Source organism: Podarcis gaigeae (assembly GCF_964106915.1).
Source record: "Podarcis gaigeae genome assembly, chromosome: 5".
Taxonomy (NCBI): domain Eukaryota; kingdom Metazoa; phylum Chordata; class Lepidosauria; order Squamata; family Lacertidae; genus Podarcis; species Podarcis gaigeae.
Window position 1 is genome coordinate 28,896,256 of NC_139681.1, and position 22,357 is coordinate 28,918,612.

The 22,357-nt window shown below is 41.8% G+C and overlaps 2 long non-coding RNA genes across 3 annotated transcripts in view; one reads left to right on the forward strand and one right to left on the reverse strand.

Moving 5' to 3' along the window:
• LOC310845457 overlaps positions 1-22,357 on the reverse strand; it is a 59,524-nt gene that overhangs the window by 33,086 nt on the left and 4,081 nt on the right. Inside the window, exons 2-4 of one of the 2 annotated variants that reach the window (XR_014564764.1) lie at positions 7,185-7,246; positions 5,462-5,578; positions 4,228-4,561 (exon numbers count right to left, since the gene is read on the reverse strand). This is a non-coding gene — a long non-coding RNA (uncharacterized lncRNA). Of the gene's footprint in view, positions 1-4,227; positions 4,562-5,461; positions 5,579-7,184; positions 7,247-22,357 lie in introns of those variants that run through there. The other variant, XR_014564763.1, reaches the window with a different exon arrangement.
• Positions 673-12,340, forward strand: LOC310845481. The gene is made up of 3 exons (XR_014564792.1): positions 673-905; positions 9,052-9,230; positions 10,241-12,340. It is a non-coding gene; the product is annotated as an uncharacterized lncRNA (long non-coding RNA).

Here is a 22,357-nt window from a genome sequence, read left to right on the forward strand (position 1 = left end):
AAAAATATGTATGTTAGGGGAAATTGCATGCAACGTTTCCCGTGAATTAAAAAAATGAAATTGGAGAAGCTGTACTTAAGATTGCAAAAATAAACTGGAATTGAGAGATTCACCCATACCTACCCCTCACCAACCCAAAATGTCACCTGGACCTGATTTCCCTCTCAGTGCTTGTTTACTTTGTTGGTTGCCGAAATCTAGGCACTAGCCACACAAAGGAGAGAGGTATTGATTGATACACTTCGGAAAGTCCTACAGTTTGCAAAAGTGAAAGAAAACAACAACAAAAGCCCTTTGAGGGGTGGACCCTCTCCCCCATACAACCTAATGCGGATTGAGCATGCTTAGTGGCCATGGAATTGCTGATCTGCAGTCAGAGTGGGGGGTGGTAACTGAAAAATTGATAGTGAGAAGTGGGGGGATGGAATGGAGCATCTAGAATTCTGAATGAAAACATTTCACATTGCAGAAGTGTGGCCCACAAGTTCCGTGTCGAAGTCCTCTTGGAGCCCTCTTGGTATGAAAAATTGGACTGCTCTGATCCAGACTAACTGCAAACTATAACCAAGGTTTGTTTGGCTCAGTGTGACATGCAAACCGAGTCACTGTGTCACACATCAGTTCTAGATTTTTTGTAGGGGGTCAATAATGTCTTAACACTTGTCCAACACTTGTCCAACACTTTGTCCATCATTTTGCTATTCCCAGGAAGGTTTTCTGTCTCTGCCTCAGTTCCAGAGGCAAAGACAGAAAAAATGTTGGAGAGATTGCTTTTGCATAATTGACTAAAATAATGTAATCATAAAGGTTTGTTGAGCCCACCTGTGTTTTTCTAATGATAGCCAGAATCTACGGTGTCAACTGTAAAGCAGTTCATTCAGTGGACATGCTGTGTTACAGCCTAGGTACAGCATTACCTCTGAAAATAATTAGTGTCTGATCTGCAAGACTTATTTTTCTTAACATACTGCATGATTTTCTTGTCCTTGTGTTGAAAAGTATGTTATTTCTTTAGCAGTTCCTAGTGACCTACTAGCTAATAATTTCACATTGCTTTGTTGATGTCAACCTTTTCATAATTGCCAGGCAGGGCAGAGGCCATACGCTCCCACTTATAGATGAGATATGCTATGTTTTTACAGCTGGTCTTCCTCTCTCTTTTTTATGACAAATTTTATACTCTGGTTGAATGGTAAATTGCAAAGCCTTGGCAATTTACACTAGCAGAGTGATACATGACATGTTTTCAAATCAAAGTTGTTTGCATGCTGTTTCAGAAGAATAAATGCAGCTACATGTCAGCAGTTTTAAATTCTGAATGTGGAACTGGGTTGGTGAAGCAAATAGCAGGAGAGGCAGCTCATGCTTCTCTTATACTTGGCTAAGCCTGCAAAAGTCTAAGGCTATGTAATAATTTTGCCATGACTAGCACTCATGAGGCACACCAGCGATGCAGACAAAGTGACCACTAGTCACACCACTAAGGACAGCTCCTATCAAACAAGGTAAGCCAATGAAGACTGGATGTGAACTGAAGCCTTGTGAGCTTCTGCTTCCAGTCCACCCCAAGCCCCTTTGAAGGATGATGACCCTTAAAGGACCAGCATCCCAGGTTGCAGGCGACTCTCAATGTGACTTCCTGCTTGGCATGCTTCCTGTGCCATTGGATGGTGATTCTTGGGCTCAAGGGAAGATGCTTGTGAGGATCGTGGCTCCAGTTTTGCTGTTCTGCAGGTTCCTGCCCTTCAGCTGTAGGTGCTGTGGCCTCAAGCTCAAATGTCAGGAGCCCAGTAGAAAAGCCTCAAACTCCTTTGACTATAGAGCCAGAGACCCAGCAGGCTGTCATTCAGTGTTGGGAGCAAGTCCCATTGCACTCAGTACTTCCATGGAAGCATGCATAGGTTGGGGGGTAGGTCCACAACCACATAGTTCTTCAAGCATTTACTAGTTCCACCTGTAAATCTCTTGTAGCCATGGGGCCCTTCCCCACCTTTTGAACAAAATTTCTTTGGTGACAGCATCCGTGAGCAAAAAAGTTATTTATTTAAAATAGATATTGCTTTATTCATGCCTACCCATGTCTGTATTGCCCATTCCTGTTCCTGTCTCACTTTATGCCAGTCCTTCTGCTGAATAAAATGCCACAATTTGTTTTTAGAATGTTAAAAAATCAGAAAGGGGTCGATCCACTGTCCCTCACACCTTATGGGGGGCTGGACCCACCCTCTCCCGAAAGCACCCCCTGTTCCAAGCGAGAGCTGGAAATAAACAGGCATGTGACACACAACAGCCTGTTCCCTTTTAAGGTGGAACGAAACTATATCCTAACACCCCCCTGCCGAAAAGACCCCCACCGCCGCCTCATCTTCGGCAGCATCATTGTCGTCCTCTGCCTTGGCCAGGGGTCTGTGGGGCACAGAGCCCATGCCGCTGACCTGGGCGGCGTAGGCAGCCTCGCCGCCGCTGCTTCCTCCCGCTTGGCTCTTGGCCATATGTGGCCACCTCAGTGGGTAGGAAGGGGCATCGCCCAGAGGCATCTGCGGCTTCAGATTGGCTGCAGGAGCTTCCTGCGGCCAATCCAAAGCTGCACCAGCATTGCGGAAGTCAGTCCCCACGCAGTGAGGCCTCCGCGCCACTCCAGTTTAGCACGGGGACTGACCGAGTGGGTGGCAGGGTTTGCAAGGTTCGTGGGCCAGATTAAAGAGCCTGGTGGGCCACATCCCAGGCAATGTTTTGACAAAATGGAACAGTTTTGTTAGATCAGATTATCCACTGCCTGTCATATTTTTAGTTCTGTACTGAATTTCTTACCATTTTAGTTGTAAAGGAGTCTAGTCAACTTCGCAGCCTGAAATCTACCCAAAACATGTTACTGAAGAGTGTAAGAGATTCACAGTTCATTTGAAATGCATGCTTTTGATTTATGTTTCTTTTCTTGTTTCATCTGACCTCAGGAATCTTACATTTTATTGAAATACTATTTTCAGTTTAACATATTTGGTAATAATAGACTAGAGGTCAGCTACCTTGTATTTCTGTGTTAGTGACACCCTGAATCTAATTAACTGTTCATTTGAAATGTATTTGCATTTTCAGATGATACGCTTTGAAAAGACAGAATATTATTCTCCCACATCTGTAGCAAGATCTTAGCCTTAACAACTTTTGTTTCATAGGAAATAGCCTTAAGATAAATTGCAGCAATTTCTCTCAAGGTCATCAATCGAGTAGCAATGGCTGTTAGAAGAAGTTTTCTGGGGATTGATGAGTATGTAGGAGGAGTTGGTACCTCAGTCCACATCTCATTGTGAATATCCAAAAAATGTTAAGGCACTGTTTTTTGTAAGCAAAATCTACAGACAAATGAATAGGTAGCTCAACCTTGCAGAATTTTAACCCATCAAGCAAAATGCAGCCTCTGAATATGTGAGCTATATATCCATCAGACACATCAGAGGCTCAATAAAACTCTGATCCCCTTTGCCAGCACAAAGACATTTTCTTGTACTCGTTTCTAAAGATGTACAGCAGCAATAGGAGATGTTTAGCTCTCTAGATGTTGCTGAACTCCAACATCCTTCAGCCCAGTCAGTATCGTCAATAGTCTGGGTTAATGGGAGAGAGGTTTCCTGACCTCACTTTTCAGTTTTCAGGAATTTTCCATTTTCCTGATCCTCTGGTCATGGTTTGGTTTGCTCTCAGTTTTGCCAGAATTTTCAATTTTTGTGACCTGCAGGTCAAGGTTTTCTTTCTTTCTTTCTTTCTTTCTTTCTTTCTTTCTTTCTTCCTTCCTTCCTTCCTTCCTTCCTTCCTTCCTTCCTTCCTTCCTTCCTTTCTTTCTTTCTTTCTTTCGGAATTTCCCTTTTTCTTACCCCACCGGTCACCATTTTGTTCATTTTTCACATATTTTGGAATTTTCCATTTTCCTGATCCATTTTCCATGGTTTTGTTTGCTTCTCATATGTTCTTTGAATTTTCAGTCTTCCTAATCCACTGATAATAGTTTTGTGCCTTTCCCCCATTTTGTGGAATTTTGGGTATTCCTGACCCTCCAGCCACAGTTTCCTGTTTTCACCTTTTTCTGAATTGTCCGTTTCCCTGAAACACCAGTCACAGTTTTGTTTGCTTTTTACGTTTCTCAGAATTTTTGGTTTTTCTGAACTGCCAGTCACACTTTCCTGCATTTTTCACATTTGCGTCAGTGAACTGAGCTAGGTATACCTGTAGACATCATTCCAGTTCAGTATCTAAAGTGTATATGCAATCTATAACTTTTCTTCAGAAATTAAAGGGAAGAAATGTGGCAATTGAATTCTTATAGAACTGAAAATATGCATAGCTTTTATTAAGAACTATCCTACCTTTCCATAGGTGTTCAGGTAGAGTTGGAACAGGGGCTCATTTAGTTTAGTATTGCCTACACTGTTTGGTAGTAGCTGTGTAGGGTTTTGGACAGGGAGCATTCTGACCCTGACCTGGAGAGTTGGGGACCTTCTCCATGTCAGGCAGTAGCTCTTCTCCCTCAAAATATGCTTAAAAATGTGCACACAGACCTGATAAACTAAAAAAAAAAACCCTTCAAAAACTTACTTGATAATTAGAACAAGTTTTCCCATCCCATCTATCCAACTCCCTTTTGTAAGCTAGGGTTGCCGTACGTTCAGAATTCCCCAGACATAGCTGGTATTCAGTGTCCAGGCAGAGATTGCTCAAATGTCTGGGAAACTCTGGACATATGGCAGCCCATGTCAGAATTGTAGATTTTCATTAAAAATAGCTCACGTTGTTGTTGTTGTTTTTCAAAAAGCTCACCAACTTTCCCCCAAAAAGTCTACAGCTTTTGTGTCCGGATTTTCACTTTTTGAAATATGGCAACCGTATGTAAGCAAAAGGGCTCTAGTGCATAAATATCTAAAGACCAGACAGGACAAGCATAGACCTACCTCCTGGGCTAGGTTGTTTTATAGAAATGTTCTTTGCATATTGTAATGTACCTTGATTATTATTTTTTAAAGGGATTTCTGAAGCAGGTCCCTTTGAAGGTGGAGCAAACAGGCTCTTTTGGGTGAGAAACTATTTGGGAGAGTCATTTTAATGATCAATGCAACCACCATCCAGGATGTGACAGACTCAAAGTTGCATTGCATCTGCCTTTAAAAATGCAATTCACATCAGCAATCCTGATTTTGTGCATTCATTGCCTAGTTAAATGACTAGAAAAGCTAAATGACAGCTGCTCACGCTACTGAGTTTGTTACTTTCTTTGAGATTCATGATCCCATAGGTACAGCATCAGGCCTGTCATTCTCCACAACACATGTTTTTCTCTGTGTACTTAGGAGTATGATTAAAAGTCTATTTGTAAATACATGCAAAGCAGGCTTTCATTAGTATTTGGGGGATTTTTAGAACATCTTGACACATATTCTGTTATTCGTTTTGTGTAATTGTCAGTACATACCTGTCAACATATGGAAATCCAGGCAAACTAAATTGCAGCTTTTCACCTGGATTGAAAAATCCCTCAGCCCCAGCGTTTCATAACTCCCTCTGCTATCGGGAAACATGCTCTGGAATCCTAAAAAAGACAAACACAATTGGGTGTGGTATTCAATATTTGCATTTCTTCTAACTGTATCCTTCAGCATGTGGTCATGCTTTATCTTTTGATTTAATCATTTAATTTTTATAATTTTCTAAGTTGAAAGCCTGTGACTGACTGCTGCTGAGCATAAGGTGCACTTTAGTTTTCCGTAGGGGATAATTTATTCATTCTGGTATTGCACTCTTGTTTTCATTTGCGCAGTCATCTGAAAGTTTTACTGAAGCCTTTCAGAAATCTTATAAAGCAGATTCAACTCATTGATTTTAGTGGGTTTACATCTGAGTATAACATTGGTCTACTCAGAAGCACATAGGGTGGGGGAAGTCAGAGTCGATCATCCTTCCACTTCTGGGATAGGGGTTTTCAGGGTCTGTTGCAGGTGGGGCCCAAAGGAGATGCTATTAAAGGGAAGGTCAGGAGTGTCCTATTTTTCTTGGCAAGAGAGTGGGATCCTTGTCCCACTGTGAAGAAGGGAAGAGATGGTGTACACTCGATGGATTGCTTAGAGCCAGGTCCATGGTGAGAGAATGACCTGGGAATGAGCTACTGAGAGTAGCCTCTTTCAGGTGGGCAGACTAGATAATGTGTTTATATTGTTGTAAACCTCTGTAACACACACAAACACACAGTGCTTTTTTCTGGGGGGACACATATCCCTAAACATTTTGTGAATATAAGTTTGGCCTCATTGAGGGGCAGTATTTCAATAGGAGTAGGAAAATGAGAGTACCCCTAAACATTTTTTTTAGAAAAAAAGCGCTGTAGACACACACACACACACACACGCATGATACAGCAATATATAAATGCTTTTATAAATAAATAATTTCTGTCCTTGTGTTAACAATCTGGATTTATTTCTTTTTCAAAGCTCTCTGGCTTTGTGGTGTTTGATTCTAGATTTTTGGCAGTGTGAGTGTCGGTGCAGGCTTTTTCGGCAGAGAGGAGGAATTGAAGAGATTGGGGAGAAGACTTTGGATGCCACAATCTGAAGTGTGATAGGGAGAGGGAGGTATGTCTGTGAGGGGTGAGATATCTGATGTCCTCCCTTCTGGTTTCATTCCCAACCAGGAGTAACCTGGTTACTATAGCAGTATCTCTCTGCCTTGTATTTTTGCTGCTTAATGCTGGACTGCTTAATTATAAGTTTATTCCATTGCAAGATTTAATGACCAGCTAGAAGATGGAGTTTATCATAATTTTATTCCTCTGTTTTGCCCTTTGTCTGAGGAGCGGATGGCTCATGTGTTACAAATAAGTTGGGGAAAGCAGAATCTGCTTGAATAGCAACATGAAAGAGAAATTATTTGTAGTACTTTACTTTGCAGATCCTGAATAATAAAATCTACCGATCTGGGCACTGCCATCCAGATATTTTGTCAACAGTAGAAAGTGATAAATTCATCAAATGAATTATTCACTATAAATTTATTTTACACAGCTCTGTTAAATATATAGCTTCCCACCCCTCCACTTTTATTAACTTCTTTACAGCTGCCGCGTTCAAAATGCCAGCGACTGGCACACAATAAATATTAATGGTCCATAAATTAAGGCATTACTCTTCCTGACATCCCACCATTTTTTCAGGGTCCAGTAGAAAAGACACAGGAGGCTGCTTATTAAACAAGAAAGATCAACCTGGAAATAAAGAGAGAGGAGGCATTTTAAAACAGTTTATGTATCAAGATTTAAGAATAAGTGTGGAATAGCACATTCATGTACCATATTTCCACAAATGTTAAAAATGAAAGCATTTGCTATTTTAATGTATGACTTCATTTAGAGGATGTACATTTATCAGTCAGAACTAAAATAAAAACCAGTCAGATACATTAAACAATAAAGTGCATCAACACTAACTCAGCCATTGCAGTTTAAGTTAAGAGGTGATCTTTGAATGTCATATTACGTTGGCATCATCATGATGGCACTAGAATCCGTGGGGCACATTGGACAAATTCATACATGCCAATGCCACTTCAAGTTTCTGAGGGATGAAGTTAGCATGGGGAAGTTAGCATGGGTGTGGACTCTTTCTATATGCCCTGTGGCATCTTGTATTATCCCAGGATTGCAGGAAGAAGGAGCACTGCCACGGCTCTCAAATGTAAGATGAAAGCCCTTTGTTGCACATGAAATAAATATTCTGATAGACTCACTAACCTATTTGGTGTTATTACCTAGAGGTAGCTTTAGCTTGTGCCTAAAGAGGAGTAAGTGAGGAAAACAAAGGTATAGCATTCACTGTTAAGGTCAGATGTTTTACTGAAATCAGTTGCACACATGCACATTTAACAGTCACAGCGATGAAGCCCAAGTGCATTGTGTATAGCAGTAAAATTGAAGGTCAGAATGCATGTAATGAGTGTCTTAATGCAAACCAGGCCCCTTTTGAAGGACAGAACCCTGAGGCTTCCCTTACTTTGGTTGTCCGCACAGACTTAGTGCTTACCTGCCCCACGCCTGCCTTCCTTTGGGAAGAAGATGTGTGTCTGACTGATCACTTTCCTTCCTTGGTTATATCTGTTGCTGTTCATCTTGCCTAGAGCAGCAGACGGGATAGTTGCCAATATGTGCACTTGACAAGCAACTAACTTTCATCCATCAGCTAATTAGGAATATATTGTATTTGTTTAAAAACCAATGAAAAATAAGGAAAGCTTTTCTTTAAAAAGTGACACACACACACACACACACACACACACACACACACACTGCCTCAAAACAATTGAATATCACATTTTGAACTTGGGTTTAAATTTCAATCCTGCATTTCAGAATTAAAGGCCAAATTTTATCAGAAAAATCCAAATTGTGAAATCTGAAACATTGTCCTTTTGTGTAATCCTCCTAGCTGCTTCCTGCCATAGTGGACAGCAATGTAAACAAGGTCTCATTTCCTGTACTCTTCACTTCTCATTCTATGAGACCACCCCAGTCAGGTGGACAGGTGAAAGGCAGCAGCAATTTCCACTCCATCTTGTGTTTGTCGCACGGTTTCCATTCTTCCACATTTCAGTTTCTCTTAACACCTACGTTATTTGTCTTGCTATCCATGGAACTAATGTAATTAATTATGTGGTTAATTTCAGTGCATGCCTATGTCAAAACCAATTCAGAAAACAGTGTAATTATTTATATAACAGTTGCAGACTGAAAAACAATGATAGCGATACCTCTCATATTCTCTTGCATAATTTCCATTCCTGACCTCAGACAAACATGCAAATTGAAGCAATTTACACTCTCATTTCCATTTCCAATAGAATTCTCTGACAACCCACAGAGACATAATAAGGCTTTCTTTCTTTTGCATTTCCAAATCCATCTCTCTATGCACGGGCTCTGTCTAAACGAGATCTTGCAAAGGTTTAAGCTAGTTGGTCCAATACCATTTCTATGAGGAGAAAAATTAAAATATTTTATGTATTTGTTGAAAACAGGTGTGTTCCTTCTTAATGAAAGCATTTTTGTCATGTGAAGAGGCCTAGGAAGAGAGTACAAATTTCTCTGTGCGTCCACAATGGGAAGCATTCTGCACTGGCTAGAGCTATAGTTTTGAGTTATGAGAAGAGATGAACATTAATAAACTGGGAGGAGGTCAAGGCACCCAGTGTACAAGGTATATTTCTATTCTGCCAGCGTTTGTCACCAGATGCTAGCCCTCAAATAAATCTTGCTTTGAGAAATGGTTGTTAAGACTTGCTTAGATCCGACAGCTGTAAATGTCCCTTGTGAACTATGAAAAAGCAATCTCAATCCAGCTGCTAGTGTTTAGGGCAACACAAAATGAAAAGTGCTGTAAATGACACCATCCCCCCCCCAATAGGTTTGACAAACAGTAGGGTTGAGCTGGCAAATGATAGGGGCTTTTTGTTATTGAGTTGCCAGTAGCAAATGCTGTTTTTTTTTTTATTGGTGTAGGTTAAACATAAGATTAGCAGCAGTGACATGGAATTATGTACGCAGATCAGTAATTATCCACATCTCCCCAGAATACTAAACTCCCTTTCTTAGGGTGCCTGCAGACTGTCAGTGTTTAGTTAGAGGGATTCAAGCACAAACTGGGAAATTTAGGCTCTCACCATTAAGGTGGATTTAAAGTGCCCTGAAATTGCAGCACAATAAATCAACTTTACAAAACAAATGGACTTTTTGCGTTTAGGAAAGTGATGGGGAAATGCATTGAGAAGTGTGGAATGAACAAGATTAATGTGATGATGTATAAATACCCTGCAAGCAAATGAGGATGAATACATGGTGAATACTCACTGTCATAGAGCCTCCACACAAACAAATCGGAACAAATGATTCATAAAGAAAATGTAACTTCTGAGTAAGGAAATCAGGATGTGTGCTCAATAAAGAGGTCATCTGGAGAAGCCCATAGTAGCCAGTGGATGCAGATGGAGATGTAACTCTCCTCCTCCTCCATCCAAATTCATCAAGGGCTATAGACTGTTTAACAGCAGGAATTCAAAATATAAATCTGAAGGTGCTCTAAGATGTCATGCTTTTCCTGCAGTGTTACAATATTGCGGTTTTGTCATCGCTGCAGTGCATAGTATAGCATTTCACCCTGAAAATATGGCTTCTGCAAGTGATTTTCAAATTCCCTCCTTATATTTGTAGGCTGCAACCCTGAACCCATTTACAGTGGAACCTCGGGTTATGTACTGTCCTCCTTACGAACTTTTCGGGTAATGAGCTAACCTAGAAGTAGATGCTCCTTGTTGCAAAGTTTGCCCCAGGATGCAAGCGGAAGTCACGTGGCACAGCGGCAGTGGGAGGCCCCATTAGCGAAAGCACGCCTCATGTTAAGAATGGTTTCAGGTTAAGAACGGACCTTCGGAACAAATTATGGTAAGTTCGTAACCGGAGGTACCACTGTACCTGGGAGGAAGCCCCATTGTACTCAATAGAAGAGCTGGCCAGAGGTGGCATGCCAGCAGTAGCTTTTGCCCATAAGGTAGGCTTGCCATATGTCTGGAATTTCCTGGACATACCATCTCGGCAGTGCCGTTTTTGCCACTTTTCCATAAAAAAAAAAGCTCAACAACTCTTTTCTGTCCAGATTTTCACTGTTTGAAATACGGCAACCCTACCATAAGGCTGATTGCAGCATGTCAACAACTGGACACAGAGATAAGGGTCCAGCCTCCCCTCTCTCCACACTATGGTTCCTATGGAAATCTCTGCCCCATTCCTACATCTATGATTGCATCTTTGAAAAAGAATCCTGTGATGTGGCTGCAAGTCCCACAATCAATGCAACATGCAGTTAGTTACATAAGCACCTCTATAGGAAGGAATTGACTAGATCAGATAGGTGCTGGCACATATTCCTACATTGCAGGGGGCTGGACTAGATGACCCTCACGGTCCCTTCGAACTCTACAGTTCTATGATGTAATGCTGATAATGCCTCTTTGAAGGATTTGATGTGGGTGTTCCTTATGCTGCATTTTCCTTCTGGTCAGAAATTATTTTTCATATTACCTTTGTTTTGGAAAACTCTCGATATTTGCAGATGCTCACACATTTTTAAATTGTACTCCTGCAATGGAGGGATTAACAGATGGACAACAAAGGTGGATCCTATTAAGCCCTTATGGTTGCAAAAAATACTTCAAAGGCTGGAAGGATAAAAATCACATCTTCCACCACTTGGTGATCTGAAGTTTTCACTGCCTTTTCTATGTTTGAACATGTACCAGCTTTGTTTGGATATCTGTTTGGACATATGGACTGCTTATATACAGTAAATACATAGGTTTAAGTCAGAATTTATAGATTATTTTTATGTTTAAGATGAGCTGGTGGTGTTTTGTTGATGTTTTTGTTAGATGTTACATGTACTTAAGCATGCAAGAGCATCTCTTTGAAGAGACAGGGCTTCTTGTGAACATTTTCCAGACAGAACTCTGTTTTGATTTTGGATGCTTTCATTAGAAAAGTTTTTCTTAAAAGCCCAAAGAATGCTATTGTTGCATCAATCTGTGGGAATCATCTTCTCAGCTAGAAGCCTGATAATTTGGGACAGTGCAATGGCAACTTATTAATGGCAACAGTCCAATTTTCCCTTTTACTTAGCCAAACTGTTCTCCCAGCTAGAACCTTTGCAAGTGTGGTAAAGCAAGATAGGGTGTCAGGAACTGGCAGTGCTCTGGCAGAGGCAAGGGGACTGGATACTGACCCAGAAGAGGGGAACAGTGATTTATGGGGTTTTGTGCCACCCATGAGACAGGAGCCCGGATGGGGGGCAGAGAGGAAGGGTCAGAGCAGTCAGAGACAAAGGTGGGAGCACAAGACAGGTTAGAAGTGGGGGAAGAGACTGTTCAGGTGAGTGGTGGGCTGACTGAAACCTTGCCATCCCCTGTCCCACTGTCTCCTAGATTTGGGAGGGGCTTGAAGAGGGAAGAGCAGCAACTTTTTCTAAGCAGGAGAAGTCTCAGGTTGCATGTGTGCTCTCTGACAGATGAGGGTACGTAAGCCTGAGAGGGGGGCATTGTGCCACTGTTGCTTCAGCTGCTCCATGGGGCATGAACCTGGAAGAGTTAAGGCCAGCTAAGAGAACTCTCTCCTTCATGGATCACTAAGATCATGGCCACTGGTCCCATCACCTCCTGGCAAATAGAAGGGGAAGAAATGGAGGCAGTGAGAGATTTTACTTTCTTGGGCTCCATGATCACTGCAGATGGTGACAGCAGTCACGAAATTAAAAGAGGCCTGCTTTTTGGAGAAAAGCAATGACAAACCTAGACAACATCTTAAAAAGCAGAGATATCACCTTGCCAACAAAGGTCCATATAGTTAAAGCTGTGGTTTTCCCAGTAGTGATGTATGGAAGTGAGAGCTGGACTCAGAAGGCTGATCACCGAAGAACTGATGCTTTTGAATTATGGTGCTGGAGGAGACTCTTGAGAGTCCCATGGACTGCAAGAAGATCAAACCTATCCATTCTTAAGGAAATGGTGTTCACTGAGTGCTCACTGGAAGGACAGATCCTGAAGCTGAGGCTCCAATAATTTGGCTACCTGATGAGAAGAGAAGACTCCCTGGAAAAGACCTTGATGTTGGGAAAGATGGAGGGCGCAAGGAGAAGGGGACGACAGAGGACGAGATGGTTGGATAGTGTTTTCGAGGTTACCAGCATGAGTTTGACCAAACTGCGGGAGGCAGTGGAGGACAGGAGTGCCTGGTGTGCTCTGGTCCATGGGGTCACAAAGAGTCGGACATGACTAAATGACTAAACAACAACAAAGAGACCTCTAGGAGTGTGTGTGTGCTTTGGTTGCAGCTTAGGAGCAGCTGTAAGTGTGTGCATTTGTAAATAAAGAATTAACTATCCAAAATTTGCCTTCCTTGGCTGGGTGGAAGCAGGAGATGGGGTTGGAAGCAGGGATTCAATTCTGTTTGATTTCACATGGTTTGTTATTTTTGCACATTTTGCTCTTACCAATCTCAATTGATATAAACTGCTTCTGGATGTCAAATGCTATTTCCCAGCTTTTGCTTGAAAAGGAATATTGCAGAACAGCAGGCTTTAAGCAAATTAGCTGTCCACTGTTCCTTTCACTCTCTGGCTTTCTGAATTAGTGTAAAGAAAAAGGAAGAGCTAGTCCAAGCCAATTTTCTAATTTCCCAACTATTGCCCAAAACTGCACAGGATGGTTGTGTTGTTTTTGCAGAGTCTTTTACGCAGTGGAATGATGAGCAGTACGTGCCACATACTTTATCTTACTTTATTTACACTTCAATGCTAAGAGCTTACAAACAAGCATCTTGCCTCTGCGTGAGCAGAGAAAAACATCCTCTCTCCTCTGAAGCACGGAGAGAACTGAGAAAAACAGGAAACCAGTGTATGTCACATCCAGTCTCCTTTCCCGTGAGAAACTCCAACAGCAACTCTGACTGTGGAATGTAAACATTGTCTTGTGACAAGCATTTCGCTGCACAGTGAAGAGAGCAGAAACCAACAGGTTGATATGCTGGAGGAGTCTGGTCTCCAGAGGGAGCTCTATGGCCTGTAGTTCTGCCAGAAGATCTAGAAAACTCTGAGGGGTGCTAGGGAATCAAACTAGGATACCAGGATTATTTGTGGCAGGGGTCAGCAGCATGGTGCCTGTGGGTCCAAATGTGTCTATGGTGGCTTTCCATGGTGCCCACAGGGTCCATTCTGCTTTCCCCACTGAAATTAGGCTTGAAAGTAGCATTCTGTTATAGCCAATAGAAGAGGTTTCAATGTGTGCTTCGTTGTGGTGTGTGCTTCTCATGACAATCTCTCCCTTTTGCAAATATGCCCACAAGTGGTTGGTGAACCCTGGATTATGGGAAGCTATTATTGTTAAACTAGTATAAAACCTGTGTATAGTGTTCCTTTGCTAAGTTTCAAATACATATACCTACAGGCTAATTCTGGAAGTAAATAACCACAAGCATCAGTCTTAGTAATGTGTAGCATCTTGTTCTACGTTGTTGTTCCTGTTGTTAAAACACGTTTTTGTTGTATTCTGCCCCTAAACTGACTTCCACTGTAGAACAACCATGAAGACTAGACAGGAGCTTTTGATAGAAAAGGGAGGTGTCATTTGATTAAAAATAATCAACAGAACCAGAGTTCAATGGCGTCATTCCCTTCAGAGAGCGAGCGGGGGGGGGGGGGAGAGTTGGGGAGCTAGAGGTCTTCAAAGACCCAGTACTTTTGGTTGGTGGACATCATGACAATTGGAACTAGATCAAGTTAGGTAACTTTTCATTCACAAATGTAATTTGTGATATAATTGAGCAAGAGCAATTATATAACAATTATATATGTTCAAGAAATATGTACAAAACCCAATGCTTGAAATACATCTACAATGCTGCTGCTATTATATTTATCTATGAATATTATTTATTTTTATTATTTATTATTACATTTGTATACCACCATATACTCCTAGATCTCAGGGCAGTTCACAACATAAAATTACAATATGAAAAACACAAAACACATAATAAAAATAAGAGCAAAGCCAAATAATCCCTCCCTTGCAGGACAAGGCATCAGACTTCCGATACCCCAACCCATATAAATAAGAGACCAATAAGACTGGGTTTTGTATTGAATACAGATGAAAGAGGTTTGGCTTGAGCATGGGGCAATCTAAATACTTCCGGCCCACCCGCCGGAAGTGACACGTGGTCAATCCAGGGGATTCCTAAAACCTACATCGCAGGGACCTCCTTCTGGGGAGTGCCTTCGGCTCTGGCCCCCCTGGGCACACAGACATGGCCATTCCCCCCCAGATCTCTTTAATGGAATACCCCAGTGTTTGGAGAGGCAGGCAGGGACTACAACCTCCCCTCCATCCAAAACAAGGGATTACCCCTATGCTCAACCAGTTGTGATGAATTGCTATGAAGTAGGCAAAACCACTGGGTAAGAGCCAGTTATCCTAGTGGGCAAATTCCTACCCGGCCCCATAAAGAACGGCGACCACTGTAGCCACAGCAAAGTCATTGCCTATCAGGGTAAACCATGGGTGGGTGGATGGGGGAAAACCCGGCGCAGGAACAAACAGGCTGTGTCCCAGGTGTGGGCTGCTTAAATGGGCAGGGGGTGGATCAGAGGGAAGTCCACTGCCTCCGCCCACGTTCCAGTCTGCATCCCCATTTGTCAACGCAGGGTGAAGGCTAAGATCCAGCTCCTGATAGGCAGCGGGGGCACATGCCCCCTCTGCCTATTAGGAAGGGCACTGCCGTTTGAATTCCACCATTGGGGCCCCAGTAAAAGCTCTTCTGTCTGGCATTGCTGCCACACCAAGATTGGTGAGCGGACTTCCATAACACATTTAAAAGTGTGTCAGGTGTCAGTCAGCCAAAGGCCTGGTTAAAGAGGAACGTTTTTGCCTGGTGCCTAAAGCTAACTTCCTTTGAGGCATCCCAAAGTGATTTTTATGTATAGGTATATCATATGTCTTACATACAGTTGGTTCATTATAATGAAAAAGCATGGAAATCTGGGAGCACAGTAGCTTTTCATGAATTGAGCAGCAGGAACATACCTCTGAGGAATAGGAAATGTTTTGATTCACTAGTGGCAATAAGAAAGAATTTCTTTTTTACAGTAGTTTTGGACAGTCTTGCAGAAAGCACTAAAACATCTGCATCTGGGGGGAGGGGAACCGTCTCTGTGGCACCGATGACATACAAGATAATTTTAGAACTTGTCTCCACATGGAAACGATGAAAAAACTCAGCTGAACCGTGCAAGGCAGTAGCTTCATTACACTCTGCAATGATTTTTTTTTTATTCCCCGCCCCCCTTGCAAGGCATTCCAGCAATTCATTCTTCTTTGTGATATTATGAGACAGTAGCTCTTTTCTGCGACGACATTAGAGGCATTTGTGGAGTCAGTGGCTTTCAAATTGGGCAGGAGTAGCATCCTGAAGTCTCTCCTTTCTGCTAATGTGACTTCAGCATAGGTACTGTACTGCATTTCCTCTGCAATCTTGTAATGAAGTGCAAGGCTGAATATTGACAGGTGAAAATAATATTCTGGTTTGTTGAGAGCTTGCACCTCTGTCACCTCAGTGACTGCTATACTGAATGCCATTTCCTGGTGGCAACAAATATTGTTTGTGTTTGCCTACTTAGTAAAACTGTGAAAACCATGTATTAGTCTAGTTATCATATGTTGCTTCATCAAAGCTAAGCAATCATCATGGGATGAGAGTGAACCTGTACTTTCCCCAATATTCCTCATGTAAGTTTAACACTATGATGAGATCTAGACATTATTACAAGCTGTGCAAACAATGACAGATCTGCACTTTGATGATATTCCTATTGCTATCACTTTGCTATTCTTTGCATTGGAGCAAAGCTTAGGAGCATCAGATATTGCTTTATACCCAGTCAGATCATTAGTCTATACCATAGTTATGCAGGGAGATTTATGACTACTCTCATCATGTTCTGTTTTCCTTATTGCACAGGAAGCTGCCCTAAAGTCAGTCTAAACTAGATGAACCAATCTAGTGCAGCAGCCAACACTCTGGCCCCTTAGGGATTCAGGCAGGGGTCTTTCTTATCCCTACCTGGAGAAGGCAGGGACTGAATCTGAGATGTTCTGAGCACAAAGCATATGCTGTGCTTTCAGTAGAGTGGTGATCCTTCTCCGACATAGTCATGAAGTTGGGATAAGTGTTGAATTCTGAAGTCTTCAACGAGTTACAACCCAAACATTTCCATTTGACTGACATCTTTAGTTATCTTATCACTGAAGACTGTGTATGGTGTGATTTTAATTATTTCTAAGTTACAGTATTTAAGTGGGCTAATATTCACACTGCGGATCTCCTGACATCTGTTTTTCTGTTAAAAGCAGCAGGAGGGCACCATGATCCATCAGAGCTCTCTGGGATATGGAATGGTTGCCCTCTGGTTTCTGTTGGTAACCATTCCCTCTCTGTGCCATTCTTGCTTTTTGCCTGTCAGTCGTTTCTCTAATGGACGAACAGCACTGAAGGGTTAGCAGCCCTGGCTTAAGGAGAGAAAGCATCAGAGACCCATGGAGAATAATGTAGAACAAAAAGGAGATTTGAAAAGGCTATTTAAAACAGAGACTTCTCAATGTCCAGGCAGAGATATGAAAAATCAGACAGTCCTTATGGTATCGTGGACCCAAGTTGTTAAGGGATGTTTAAATTAATATTAGAACCTTCAACTTGCCCATGTAACATATGGACAGCCAGTACAAGCTTTTAAACACTGAGGTTACATACGAGTAGTTTTCTGCCCTGCCAACAATCTAGCTGCAGCATTTTGTATCAGTTGGTGTTTCTAGACTAGGCCCAAGGGTTGGACAGAGATAGAGGTAATTGCAACAGTCAAGTCTTGAGGTTACCAACGAAGGAATCACCTTATGTAGAACAATGGCCTTTAATGAAATTGCATGAGAATATTTTGATCACATCCTAACTTTCCTAGTGTCTGCAGGTGGCCAGATGACACAAGATCTTGTCCAGTTTATATAAGTATCACTTGTTGATTTTTGGAGAACTGAGGAGCAGCTGGTCCTTCTCCCCCCCAAAAAATACTGTTTCAGCTTGAGGGGGCAATGCAGAAATGCTACATATAAGGAATTGAGAATCATTTTGGTGTGGAATTGACTTCCACGGAACTAGGAGTCCATTTGTTAGCTGAGACTTTTTCAGTGAAACTGAGAACTTATGAATTAATGGGTTGTAAGATGAAGACACACGGAACAAGTAATTGAAGTGAGCAGTAATACAGAATGGGCTGGGTCACCGGAGCACTTCTAGCTATTATTCCAGGCAGAGTTGCTCAATAAAGGAGAGAGAAGAAAATGTATGTTCTCTTGCTACAGCCTTGTGGTGTTTTCTTCCCATCATTAGGAAATAAAAAAGGTTTCTATCCTTTAATGAATTTTTCTGCATACTTACGGCTTCACAGAAGTGATACATTTGATTTAGGCTTGCCTCAGACAGCATCATTTTGTGCAGAGTAGTTTTGTAATTAGAAAAGTGGCATTTGAAACGTCAAAAAGAAGACTTCTTTTGGTTTGAAATTAAATTATCATATTAAGTTGAGTGTCTAATGTGAGATTTGGATATGTGTCTGTGGTGTGTGTGAGTTGCATGGAGGCTCACTGGTAGAACCTGGCATCTGCAGTTATGAGAAGCTCAGGGAACAGGTGATGAGAAATACCTATGATTGAAATGCTGGAGATCTGCTGCCAGTCATAATAGGCAATACTGGGCAAATAAAGCAACTTTTATGGGGTATGAGATATGAAAGAACCTCGCATTGATCCCACTGAAATGAATTGTCCAAGTGTCATATATACTACAGCAGAGCTGTAGTAGTCTGAAGAGATCTGGTTACTTCTCCTGGAGGGTCGTATTAAAGGAGGAATGGTGAACTAGTGCCTCTTCCCATACTCCACAAAATAGTTCACTGGTCATTCTTTTTGGATTTCCCCCAAGGGGGACAAAGCTGCAAAGTCCCAGAATTGGGGGTGTTAATTGAGGTACTTAAAATAGGTGCATCTTCTGTTTGGTGGCTCAGTTGTGATTGCCTTTCTAATTCTTAAATGAGGACTACAAAACTGCAACATTGTGTGTGTGCTGATGAGTTGCAGTTCAGCAACATCTGGAAGGCCAAAGGTTTCCCAGACTTAAACCAGACCAGAAGTTATGTATGGAAAGATTTAAATATTTGATTCCAGAATGAGCAAATAATGACCTACAGCGGTCTTGGTTTAGCTGACCCAGAAAAAGGATGTAATTTCCACACAGCTCTCATCTTATCAAATATGCTTTTAGTCTCTAATACTGGCATGAAAGTCTCAGACATTCTTCTGTGCTTGCCCTCCTATCCTGAGCTTTCCTTTCTCCATGGTCCCAGACTGGGAACAGAATTTTCTTCCGAACTCTATTTCTCTATTTTGCAATTCTGCACTGTAAATTCCTCAAGCCCTCTTGTACACTCTGAGTGATTTACTGAGAGCTCAATAATGATTTATTTTCTCCAGTTTGAGTGATCAATGAGAAGCAATGAAGTGTACTTTGAACTTTAGAAGGCAAAGAATAGCCATTTGTAATGGGGAAAACAACTGGAGAAGGGAGACATGGCAGTTTGATTAAATATTTCAGCAGTGGCACCTTTCATATCACTCAGAGTGAAGAGGCAGAAAAAAGCAGGGTCTAACAAAATTAGAGAAAGGTAAGTCTTAATAAGAACTGTCATTTTTTTTCTAAGACATTCGCCTTCAACTGGTAGGTTGGGAGATTCACAAATGGGTCACTCCCACGTACCTTTGGTCAAATCAGCTGATCAACCATTCACTTTATTAAGGGAAGAAAGAGAACAATAATACAAGAGAAATATGCTAGGGTATGGTCTGAAGGTGCATCAGGCTTCCACTTTGCTGAAGCTAATTAGTTCTGGATCTGGTCAGTGTCTGGGTAGGGTGACCCATGCAGAACCACATACACATTGCCTTGGGTTCCATGATGGATGAAACATACTCTACAAATGTTCAGTAAGTAAGTAAGTAAAGCTGCAATCCAAACCCCACTTACCTGGGAGTAAGCACCACTGAATTCAATGGGACTTGCTTCTGTGTAGACGCCATTAGCGTTGCAGCTTAAGCCCATAAATATAGTGTAAAAAATGAAAGTTGGTTGCAGACTTAGCCTAAAAATGGGTCCAATGCCTGGAAAGTTTAAAAGCTGCAACATTAAATATAGCACTCCAAATGCCTGGATGCTTCTGAATGAATTGCTGTCATGGACTTGTCCATGGTTCTGATTATAATTGCAAAAATAATAGCTAAAGGGTAACATAGCTTTCGAAAGCGTAATGGAAAAGAGCGAAAAAGAGAAATTGGCTCAGCAATAGCTTACTTAATTTTTCAAGAAAACAAGCAAGTATTGTGAGATTCTTAAATTGAAGGAATATATATTGTTAGCCTCCACAGGTGTCTTGAGATGCAGCACATAATTCAGAAGAATTTTTTTCCCCTTTAGAAATAAGGGGGAGAAAATCACCACTTTGCTGCTGCTTTCTTATTTACTAGCAGGCTTTTGCTTAAATTGAGAATGCTGGGTTTGATTTATCTTTTAAATGTTAAGTGAATTGTGAGATTCTTTTTATCAATAACAAATAGCAGTGTGTAATAACCAGCTGGCATCCATCTGTCTTGGGAAACAATGGAGGAGTGCGCCTTTGGGGGTGAGGTCAAGCTGTTGGAAGTGACCTGTCCTGTACACAAGCCTGAGCAGTGTGTATGGAAGTCCTGGGCTGCCCAGACAACAAGACTCCCCCTCTCTCCCCTTCTGATGTGGGCCAAACGAAAGGAAACAATACATATGGCACCAGTTCAGTTGCAGGAGTTGCCAGAAGGAGGCATACAAGACGCCATCCAACCGTCTTAGTGACTCTACTCTGGATTTGTGTCAAGTTTACTTCTTAGCCTTTTCTTCCTAAAGATGTCCTGCAAGGCAGCAGGGTACATATTTTATCTCAGGGTTTACTCCTGAAGCCTTTGTCATGTATTAGTGTAGCTGCAAGGCTGCAGAGGTTTAGGACCAGAGTTTTCCTTCTCATAGATGGGCTACCTTCCCAGGTTTATGAGCTCCATCTGCCCCTCACTTCCCTCTATGGCGCATGCAGAAACAGCTTTATTGACCTGTGGACCCACTATTGGTCTCGTCCGCTCAATCCACCAAAGTGTGTCTTTGCATGCAGAGGAAGTCCCTAACTCACTGAGGGTTGAGACCCATCAGCTAATCTCACCTGGTTTAGCAGGACATAGAAGGTTCCTGGGGTATGGCCGCTATCAGCTGACAGCTTCTAGGACCCACAGATGAACTGAATGCAGGGAGGGGGACAAATGGTGGGTGAGCTGTCCCAGAAGGAGCATGTCATGCCCCCCACCAGAGATACTGCTTCTCCGCTAACACCCCATACACCTCAATGTTTAATAGGAAAATTGGCTAAGGAGGTATTTGGGCCCTCGGATGTCAAAGGAATCAAAGGTGTGTTAAAGGAAGAGAAACAGAAGCTGAATGAATTCTATGCATCTGTCTTCACAGCAGAAGATATAAGGCAGGTCCTTATGCCTGAATTAACTTTTGCTGGAAGGGTATTTAAAGAACTGGTGGTGATGAGAGACAAGGTTCTGGGCCTAATAGGCAAAATAAAAAAGGGAAATTTGCTGGATCTGAAGGGCATCCACTTGAGAGATCTCAAAGAATTCAAATGTGAAATTGCTGGTTGAACTTGTCCCTAAGAACTACCTCCATATCTGTGGCCTGGAAACTGTTTTACATGCTCTTGTATATAGCCAACTATATGCCTACACGCGTGTGTGTGTGTATGAGAGAGAGAGAGAGAGAGAGAGAGAGAGAGAGAGAGAGAGAGAGAGAGAGAGATTGTGCCTACATACTGCTGCTGCTGTCTGCTTTAGTAACACAGTCACACTGAGGCACCATTGTGATTTCATGCTGATGCTGCATGGCGGAAGAAGGGAGAGTGGCCATTGGTCTCTTCCAGCAGCCTCTTCTTATGATTTTGGAAGCAAGTAAGAATTTTTAAAAAGTGCTAAAATTCAATATATTTAACACCCCAACATATTAAAAATCTCTTCCTCCTTGGTTTCTGCATTTACATAAAACAATGAGAATTTCACTGCAGTATAACATATTTGGAGTATATTGGGGGAGGAAGCTAAATATTGATTGTTCAATAAATACATGTGGATAATTAATGCACATAGGCACATTAAACTGCAGAATAAGCAACACGGCTTTTTGAACCAAATATGAGGCTTTGGTCACCCATATAAAGGTGTTAAAGGTATCGGAATTAATGAAGTAGTGGGAGAGAAAGTGGGAATAGATTGGGCTGAAAGCAGAACTCAGTGGATGTTAATTAAAATGTCTAGAGTTTCATTGTGTGGAAGGAAATGAATTCATAGTTAAAATAGGCAAGACACTGAGATCTATGATTGCATCTCACACTTGTTTTGTTCAGTGCTGCTATGTAGGATGGAGGGACAATCAGCTCAAGAAACTGGTGCTGTGGTGAAGGTGTTTAATCTTGTTTTATGTTCCTACTGTGTATCTTTGTCCACATATGTTGAGAAATACGCATGTACTGGAAGAACATGTTTTGTCTTTAGCTAGGAGTCATGGTGTGCCATGGAGCAAATTCTGCAAGGAAGGGGGAATAAG